This window comes from Hemiscyllium ocellatum, chromosome 30 (assembly GCF_020745735.1).
Source record: "Hemiscyllium ocellatum isolate sHemOce1 chromosome 30, sHemOce1.pat.X.cur, whole genome shotgun sequence".
NCBI lineage: Eukaryota > Metazoa > Chordata > Chondrichthyes > Orectolobiformes > Hemiscylliidae > Hemiscyllium > Hemiscyllium ocellatum.
In genome coordinates, this window is record NC_083430.1 from 34210866 (window position 1) to 34220876 (window position 10011).

Genomic DNA, 10011 nt, shown 5'->3' on the forward strand with positions numbered 1-10011 from the left:
GGAGGACACGATGGGAAAGGTAGGGGGATAGTGGGTGAACGCCCCGGCCAGGGCGCGGCTGGAAGTGGCTGAGTAGCGGTCGAATGCTGCCCTGGCTTCTCCATGATGAGGGAAAGGTGGGGGCCGGCTTTAATTTTTCGCCCCTCCGCTGGCGATCGGGACCTCGGTAACGGCTTGTGTCGGTTATATGAAGGCCGGGCGATGGCGGCGGCGGGGGGGTCCCGGGTGAGCGGGAGTCACGTGGGCGGAGACCACGTGCTGGGAATGAATGGGACCTGGAGCACAGCCGCAACACCCGCTCCTGCAAAACAAGTATTTTACCCAACGGGGCTTTTTACGGACGGCTTCCACCAGATGTAGGAGAAAGTGAGGACCGCGGATGCTGGCTACTGAGTCGAAAGTTGTGGCGCTGGTAAAGCGCTGCATTTCCGGCAGCATCAGAGGGTCGACGTTCTGGCCATGATTCCTGATAAAAGGCTGGAACGTAGATTTTCCTGCTCCTAGGATGCTGCCTGACCTGTGTTTTTTTTCCCCCGGCGCCAACCTTTTCGACCTGCACGAAATGTAGGCTTGTTGCTCGTTTACGTTCACCGGCCAGATTTGTGAGCTTGGATCGAGAATTTGGACGGTTTTGTGCAAGATTCAGGTTTATAGTGTATTTGGGAATGATCTAAATGTAACTTCTGTGGTGGGATTAGGCTTCAGTTTAGAAGTAGTAAGTTGGGGCTGCTGTGTGCACAGGTTGCTCAAGTATGTTAACTGGTGTATGTTTGCTTGTATTACTTTACACAGTGCACTGGGGTCTTGAAACCAGTACTTGCTGGATCCTGGCATCTAGTCATTGACCAGTATACAATGAGGTAAATTTCGGTGTTTATCATGTTCAAGTTTTTTTCTCTTCTCTCAACTGTTAAACTGTTTTGCTTCTGTATAAACTGGCTTATTGCAGTTCTTTATACTACATAAAATGATGCAGCGGGCCTGCTGTAGAAAATGCCATCTAGTATGCATTGCATAGACTACTAATATCGGGAGATGTTGGTTGCTCAAGATGCCAGCAGCAGTTCCTTTCATTTTGAAAGCTGGCCATGGAATCAGTATCTAAACACTGTTCTCAGATGTCAGTCTAGCTTATTCAAATTAATGGATTGGAACTTAACCTGGTCAGAAATGTGTTGGTTTATAAAATTGACCAGTGACCCTCTGACTTGAGAATGAAGTGTCTGGTAATGTGGTTTTTCATTAGCACGGAGTGTTGATTGGTCTTGTGAACCACCTTGACTAGGTGGGGTTTTATCAATTTGATCCATACTAGCACCATAAGTAAAGGTGAAGCTTAATGGTTTCTTTTGGACGTGTCCTTAATCCAGGCTGATCCTGCATGGTCTGATCTGCAGGTGTTCTCTATTTGCAAATTGAGGGATGAAAGGATTGAACTGACTGGAAGATTGAATGGCCCACTTCCATGGTTCAACCTGTCTTGTCCATGCAAGTTTTTCTTCGCGTCCCCTCTAATCCTTGGTTTGGAGATGTTGTTGTTAGGCTGTGGCGCACAAAGTTTAAAAATCTCAACACCAGGTTATAGTCCTGGCAGGTTTATTTGGAAGCACTAGCTTTCAGATTGCAGTGCTCCGTAAACTAGTGCTTCATGTAAACCTGGTGTTTTGTGATTTTTCACTCTAGTCCTTCTGTCGTTCAGCTTGAAACTGATTCTTGGTTTTTGAACTTGGTTGAGGGATGCAGCTTTCTCCTGTGTCTCTCTTATCCCTTGCAATTTTGTATACAACAATGTATTTGTACATGAGATCTGCCACCAGTTCAGTCGATATTCCTAATGGGTATCTAATGGGCATCCTGATATTTGCTTTCAGGCTAAGTTGCATGCCGTGTCTGTTGCAAGATTATTTGTGGTAAATATATGCACCTCCCTAGGTTTAGGCATGCCCATGGAAATGTTGGATATCTGGAAGTTCTTATACATTTGAGATTTATTTGAAATGTCTAAAAAGAACATTTCAGCTTTTATTTAAGGCCCATAACATTTCACTATGTTCCAATGTCGGCATCCAACAATGTTGCCCCCCTCTTTTTGTTTGGAATATGGAAGCATAGGCCTGTTGGTCAATGATGTAGTCTTGTTCCCATAATGTTGGGAAGCAATTTGGGTGGTGAGGTTGCATTCTGTCTGCTCCTAGACTTCTCAAAGATTGATAACTCAGTGTATGATGAACCATGCAGGTTACAATTAATCATAAAAAAGATTTGAGACTAGATTGGTTTGAGGACAGGATAATAGTCCTATGATGTGATTGGTTCAGTGTTTCTACTGCACTAAGACCGTCTTCCTTCCAGAATAAGGAGAGGTTGAAAGCAAGAATAGGTGGGGAATGGATATTGTTTGAGAGAGAAATCTTGTCATGTTTTTGAAGGAGTCAAGAACTCAACAACGTGGGCATCCGGCGAGGTTGCTCTCATCTGGCTCTGTCCGTGTGGCGCATGGGAGCGTAGACCTTTGGTCTATGATGTATAGTCCCGTTCCATAACGTTGGAGAGCATGTTGTCCCCAGCTTTTGGGCTGGTGAGGACAGCATCCTGTATATTCCTAGACCTTCTCAGTATGTGAGGTGACTGAGGAGATAAACCATACAGGGTACAGTTCATGAAAAAGAATGCTAGCTTCTTGGGTCTGGATTGTTGTAATGGCAAGCCCGATGTCCTGCAATGATCTGTGTTTAAGATTCACTCTAATTATTAATCAACTGTGCTTATTCAGCAGTGAGGCTGTGTTTTCTCCATCCTGAATGAGGAAGAGGCTGAAAAGCAGGAATGCTGCAATTAAATCCATTATGGTGCAGGTGAGTTTTTTTTTCCTGCCTGACTTCAGAAATTGAATACCCAATGTGGGCATCCAGCAAGGTTGCTCTTGTCTGGCTCTGTTCGTATGGCACATGGGAGTGTAGACATTCGGTCCATGACGCACCGTCCCGTTCCATGACGTTGGAGAGAAAGCATGTCCCTGGCTTCCAGCTGGCGTCGACGGCATCCTGTATATTCCTAGAGCTTTGCAGTCTGAGCAGTGACTGTGGAGATTAACCATGCAGGTCGCAAGTTTAAATTAGATCCCGTTGCTTCAGGAATTTTGAAAACTGGATCAGTCAGATTCTTTGGAATGAATATATTTCTCACTGTCCAACTTTGACTACCAAAATTTGGGAAATGTTTTAAGGCCTTGGAGAAGATGCAGTGGGTATTTTGACAGGAAATAAGGAACTTCAGTTATGCTGACTGATTAGGGAATCTTGATTTCTTTAATATACAGATTCAGTTAATAGTTGACTGAAGTTGATTGATTTCCATTTCAAGATCTATTTGCAGCACCAATTTAGAACGGATACTGGACAGTATGCCCACAATGTGAGCAGTTTGGCAGTCTGCATGTGTTTTCATTTGAGTCAAGCCTGACAACAGGATTTTGGCATAAACCTAGTGCACAGGGGGTGGTATTAACACTAATCTTATCAGGATGTCATGAGGCTGCATGTACCAGTGAACTTTGAAAGAAGAATTCATTGTCCTGAGAAATGCCAGGTGTGATTTAATGCTCTGCTGCTTCATGTTTGTCACGGAAATACAACAGTAAATTGGAGTCTTGGTATTTATTAAATTGGAGCTTTATGGGACAGCAAAGAAACAAGTAGGCTGTTGTGTTGAATCTGATTTGAAATTATTTAGTTGAGTTAGTATCTGCTAGAGTTTGAGGGAGAGTTCCACAATTCAACTATCTTGGAGGTGCTTTTTCTGATGTCCGAGTCGCAACTGATTTTAATGCTGTTTCTCTACATTATTTGAGTACACTAGCAGGAAGAATATCTCTACTTACCATGTTGATTTCTTTAGAAAAATCTTTAAATGTCTGTAACAAATTACTGCTTAACTGTTGCTATTCCAAGGATATGATTCTGGTTTATGAAATCTGAATAAAATATTCTTGACAGTTCAGATAAATGTTTTCAAGCTGGTGCTCAAGTCACTTCAGTTACAAATTAAGGGACTGTTAATTTTCATTCTGAATTCAGGCTCACTGATTACTGAGGGAGCATTGTTATCATTTTGGAGGTAATTTGACCTCTCGACAGCTGTGTGGGTTGGGTGATTGTGGAAGAGTTCCAAATTTAACAACTGTCTTCTGCAGGGCCAACACTTGAAGATGGCTGACTGATTTTGATGAGGTCATTTTGGAAGAGTTGGATGTGAAGTTAGAGGTGAGCACTTAAAGTGAATGTTAGCCTTGTTGATAGAAGTCTATAAATTGATTTTCCAGGTAACAATTACCATTTTTCTAAATAAAATTCAATAGTGGATTTGTTTTTTGAGAGATTGCCAACGTGGGCATCCGGCGAGGTTGCTCTCGTCTGGCTCTGTCCATGTGGCGCATGGGAGCGTAGACCTTTGGGTCTATGACGTATAGTCCCGTTCCATAACGTTGGAGAACATGTATGTCCCCAGCCTTTGGGCTGGTGAGGACAGCATCCTGTATATTCCTAGACCTTCTCAGTGTGTGAGGTGACTGAGGAGATAAACCATGCAGGGTACAGTTCATGAAAAAGAATGTTAGATTCTTGGGTCTGGATTGTTGTAATGGCAAGCCCGATGTCCTGCAATGATCTGTTTAAGATTCACTGTAATTATTAATCAACTGTGCTTATTCTGCAGTGAGGTTGTGTTTTCTCCATCCTGAATGAGGAAGAGGCTGAAAAGCAGGAATGCTGCAATTAAATCATTATGGTGCAGGTGAGTTTTTTCTTGCCTGACTTCAGAAATTGAATACCCAATGTGGACATCCAGCAAGGTTGCTCTTGTCTGGCTCTGGCTGTGGGGCATATGGGTGTAGACATTCAGTCCATAATGCACAGTCCCCTTCCACGACATTGGAGAAAAAGCATGTCCCTGGCTTGGAGCAGGTGAGCATGGCATCCTGTGTATTCCTAGAGCTTTGCGGTCTGAGCAGCGACTGGAGATTAACCATGCAGAACACAATGAGTGAAGATCTAAATATTTATATAACCATCTTTTGTTTTGTGCAGTCAAGCCAGCAAATTACCTTGTTGAGAAAAGTAAAATGCAAAGCTTTCACATTGCCATGCACTATGCCTTTTGTCAAACTTGGCAAATCTTATCTGGTTGAGGGATACGTGAGATACTGAATGTGATTGTGCCAGAAACCGAAGATAAATGTATGCTCCACTAGTGTCTTCAGTTTTTAAAAATATTTTTAGGTTTTTTAGATTTTGTCTCGCTGTAGTACTTCATATCCTGTTGTATGGAAGTGTGTATTTCTTGATTTAAACTGTTTTGGCACCAGGTTGAATGAGTGGCAGCTATTTCAATCTCTAGGTGCTGTTAGGACTCTTTGGAAAGATGTTTAGATAGATATTTGGATTTTGTATATTTAATAATCTGTTATATCTGATTTATTTTAGGTAGTGCTTCAACTGTTGTGCTACTTCGCATGAGTGCCATTAAGAGCTTGAATGAATTTGATTTCCCTACACGCCCAGATCAATGAATTCGACATGCGGCTAGACATCGAGCATTTCTTCCACGCCTTTGTGACTACTTCAACCAGGACTCTCGCCCACTCTCCGATGACCCCTTCTCCTGCCTCCAACACCCTATCTACCTGGATACCCCATGCTCGCCTCTTACCCACCCTCGGTCTCTTCATATCCAACTGCTGCCATGACATTGATTGCCTCAACTTGTCCAATCCCCTCTCCCACTCCAAACTCTCCCTCGCAACACGCAGCTCTCCACTCCCTCTGCTCCAAACCCAACCTCCCCATCAAACCGGCAGACAAGGGACATGCAGTGGTAGTTTGGCACACTGATCTTTACACTGCTGAAGCTCGACGTGAACTCGTGGATGCCTCCTACTGCCCCCATGACCATGACCCCACCACCAAACCATCTCCCAGACCATCTATAACCTCAGGAGATCTCCCATCCACTGCCTCCAACCTCATAGTCCCACTACCCCACACCGCCCGATTCTACCTCCTGCCCAAATCCACAAACCCGATTGCCCCTGCTGACCCATTGTCTCAGCCTGTTCCTGCCCACCAAACTCACCTCTGCATACCTTGACACTGTCCTGTCCCCCTTAGTCCAAGAACTCCCCACTTATGTTCGGAGCACCACCTACACCCTCCACCACCACCAGCCCACCAATACCTTGTCTTCATGATGGACATCAATCCCTGTACGCTTCCATCTGCCATCATGAAGGCCTCCAGGCCCTCCGCTGCTTCCTCTCCTGTTGACCCAACCAGTACCCTTCCACTGGCCCTCCTTCAACTGACTGATCTGGGCCTCACTCTTAACAACTTCTTCCAATCCTCTCATTTCCTCAAAACCAAAGGAGTAGCCATTGGCCCCAGCTATGCCTGCTTCTTCAGATATGTGGAACAGTCCATCTTCCACATCTACACTGGCACCATTCCCCACCCTTTTCCTCCGCTACATTGATTGTATTGGTGCTACCTTGTGCTCCTACTTGTGGAACATTTTCAGGGAACACCTCTGGGACACCCACACCAACCAACACAATCGCCCCATGGCTGAACACTTTTTTTTTGTAACTCCTCTCTTTCCTTCTTCCCTTTTTCCCCCCCCCCCCCCTCACGCCAAGGACATACAGGTCCTTGGCTGCCTCCATTGCCAGACCCTGGCCATGCAACACCTGGAGGAAGAGCACCTCATCTTGCACCTAAGCACCCTCCAACCACATGGGATGAATGTAGATTTCTTCACCTTCCTCTTTCCCCATCCCCCACCTTATCTCAGTCCCAACCCCCAGATTCCGTACCACCCTCTTGACCTGCAATTAGATTACCTAGTGTGGAAACAGGCCCTTCGGCCCAACAAGTCCACACCGACCCGCCGAAGCGCAACCCACCCATACCCTTACATTTACCCCTCACCTAACACTTCTTCCTGATCTCCGCTCCCACCCCCTCTTCGGCCTATCACCCTCACCACCTTCCACCTATCGTATTCCCAGCCCACTTGGAACACCAGCCTCATTCCTGAAGAAGGGCTTATGTCTGAAACATGGATTTGTCTGCTCCTCGGATGCTGCCTGGCCTGCTGCGCTTTTCCAGCACCACACTTTTCAACTCAGGTCTCCAACATCTGCAGTCCTCACTGTATATGATCTATGTAAATAAAGTTAAAATGCAACAGATCAGTTCTCCATTGCAATTGTTTATCGTCTACTCTTGATTTTCCACCTGGATTTGTTCCATTCAATTGTTTCAAAGTGACCACCTTTCAAAAAGCTATTTTGGCTGTAATGGGCTTTGAATGTCCTCATGGTGAAAGGTAATGCAGTTTGGTTTCACTGGGATTAATTTTTTAACTTTTTTTTCCCCCCTGCTTTGAACAAATGATTCAGCTGTTTGAAGCTGTTCTATAATTCAGAGTTCATTGATCTGTATGAAACCTACCTCTTATTTACCTGCCTTTTCTCCTTTTTGGCCTGAACTACGAGTGATGTTTTCTGTGGGGCAGGCTTTGAAGCTTTTGCCTCTTTGTTCACAATGGGATTGTTACCATGATTGTGGGTTCAGTTCCCACTCAGAACAAAATTTAGGCTGACATTTCAGTGGGGGACCGTGCTTTTGTTTCTTGTTATAAGTCCATATTACCATTGGAATATGTGAATTTGTTTATGGGCAATATGCAACCCTATGCCAACATCAGTAGCAATTTTAACAACACTAATTTGTCCCAGCATCAAACAGGAGCTTTAGAGAATAATTTGAATAACAGCAAAAGCTTGAGATATTGGGACAGATGAACAAGATGTTTTGTCACGGCCAATTTGAGTGCCTTCAAACAGGAGAGCTTGAGGGTATATAAGAGAAAGCAAGACAGTGCAAATGGTCTAATTAAACTTGTATTCTCAAGGGGCCAGTTACAAGGGTATTACAGCTTTTCTGCACCAACTGTGAACCTTTGTCTCAAAGCAGGGTAGATTAGGCTGAGAACACCTTCAGAGTTTTCTCATTTAATATGATGGGGTTGAATTTATAATGCATGACCCCAATGAGTTGTAGCAGGTGTGGATGGAGAAGATTTTGAAAACCAGGCTGAGTACTTCAAAACCAAGGCTTGCTTGATTATTTGTTGACAAATGCCAACATCTGAACTTTTTTACAGGGTTGGAATAAGCTGCCAGAGACTTGGTGGAAGCTGGTACAGTTAACTTTTTAAAAAGGGGAGTTGTAAAAGTATATGAATAGGAAGGGTTCAGAAGGATATGAGCCAAATGCTGGCAAATGATCCTAAGTTTAGGATATCTCATCATAGATGAGTTGAATCAAAGGGTCTTTCCAAGCTGCACATCTACATGAAGTGGGACTTGATATGAGTTCATAATAAAGGTAGCACCACACAATGCCAACCAAAGTGTATAGCTAATGTAAGGAAGCTTAAAGCGTTTCTCTCTTCCAAGATGAAGGATGGGGAAAAAATTCTGGCTGTCCCAGGCTGCTTTCTTTTTTTTTTTGAGGCATTTTAGGTGTTGGAGGTGATTTCTCAAATTCCAGGAGCAGCAATTACTGTTTAAATGCAGTTGTTTTGGAACTTTGGAGAAGTCAAAAACTTTTTTTTAAAAGAGAGAAGAACAGACAAGGGCAGGCACTGCCTGAAAGGAAAAACTGCTCCTTGACAGCTGTGAACTTGCACAGTTACCGCCTTTGCTGTTTGAATGCATGTATTACTGGAGAGTGAGTCTGGGAAAATCTGAGATACAATTCACATGCAATAACTAATTAAAACTCTAATCCCCTTTTAAAATACATAAAAAGGAGAGATAGCAAGTAATCTATGGTAGGGAGAAAAAAGTCAATTTAATGCTCCTTGCCTCCTGGTTCTAGTGAACAAAAAATAAATATCAGAAAATTACAACACAGGAACAGCCTTTCAGCCCTTCAAACCTGTGCCTATCCAGATCTCCTCTCAAACCTGTTGCCTATTTTCTAACGATCTGTATCCCTCTGCTCCCTATCCATTTACGTATTTGTCTAGATACATCTTAAATGATGCTATTGTGCCTGCCTTGACCACCTCTGCTGGCAACGCGTTTCAGGTACCAACCACCCTCTGTAAGAGTATATGAATACACACACATTACCCCTCTCTCTTTGGGGGTAGGGGTGTGGGTCTCAGTACAGGTCTCTCACTCTTCTTGGATTGGAGGTGGAGGTCGCGGTACCGGCCTCTCTCTCCCCTGGGGTGGGGTCTCAGTACTGATCTCACTACCCTGAGGTGGGGGTCTCGGTACCGGTCTCTCATTCCCCTGGGGTGGGGGTCTCTCAACCTCTCACTCCCCGGGAATGGGGGGGGGGGGTCTCTGTACCGGTCTCTCTCTCCCCTGGGGTGGGGTCTCAGTACTGATCTCACTCCCCTGGGTTGGGGGTCTCTGTACCGGTCTCTCACTCCCCTGGGGTGGGGTCTCAGTACTGATCTCATCACTCCCCTGAGGTGGGGGTCTCGGTACCGGTCTCTCATTCCCCTGGGGTGGGGTCTCAGTACTGATCTCATCACTCCCCTGAGGTGGGGGTCTCGGTACCGGTCTCTCATTCCCCGGGGGTGGGGGTCTCTCAACCTCTCACTCCCCGGGAATGGGGGGTCTCTGTACCGGTCTCTCACTCCCCTGGGGTGGGGGTCTCTGTACTGATCTCACTCCCCTGAGGTGGGGGTCTCGGTACCGGTCTTTCATTCCCCGATGGTGGGGGTGGGGGTCTCTGTACCGGTCTCTCACTCCCCTGGGGTGGGGTCTCTGTACTGATCTCACTCCCCTGGGGTGGGGGTCTCGGTCCCGGTCTCTCACTCCCCGGTGGTGGGGGTGGGGATCTCTCTCTCTCCCCTCCCCTGGGGTGGGGGGGTCTCTGTCCCTCCGGGGCCGCGCTCCGCTCAGGTCAGTGGGAGCGCGCCGGTTCCAGCGTG

The 10011-nt window shown here is 45.6% G+C and overlaps 1 long non-coding RNA gene and 4 other non-coding genes across 6 annotated transcripts; all 5 read left to right on the plus strand.

Annotated features, from left to right (window-relative positions):
* LOC132829891 (uncharacterized) lies at positions 1-7241 on the plus strand. Of its 2 annotated transcripts, none has more exons than XR_009646280.1 (6): positions 1-19; positions 793-860; positions 2774-2855; positions 4193-4262; positions 4714-4791; positions 5481-7241. It is a non-coding gene; the product is annotated as an uncharacterized LOC132829891 (long non-coding RNA). The 2 variants fall into 2 exon arrangements; XR_009646279.1 differs by having other exon boundaries at positions 9-116.
* LOC132830178 (small nucleolar RNA SNORA73 family) lies at positions 2444-2658 on the plus strand. The gene has a single exon (XR_009646340.1). It is a non-coding gene; the product is annotated as a small nucleolar RNA SNORA73 family (small nucleolar RNA).
* Positions 2896-3110, plus strand: LOC132830179 (small nucleolar RNA SNORA73 family). The gene has a single exon (XR_009646341.1). It is a non-coding gene; the product is annotated as a small nucleolar RNA SNORA73 family (small nucleolar RNA).
* LOC132830177 (small nucleolar RNA SNORA73 family) lies at positions 4381-4597 on the plus strand. Its single transcript, XR_009646339.1, has one exon. It is a non-coding gene; the product is annotated as a small nucleolar RNA SNORA73 family (small nucleolar RNA).
* LOC132830180 (small nucleolar RNA SNORA73 family) lies at positions 4829-5039 on the plus strand. The gene has a single exon (XR_009646342.1). It is a non-coding gene; the product is annotated as a small nucleolar RNA SNORA73 family (small nucleolar RNA).
* Positions 7242-10011: the final 2770 nt, after the last annotated feature.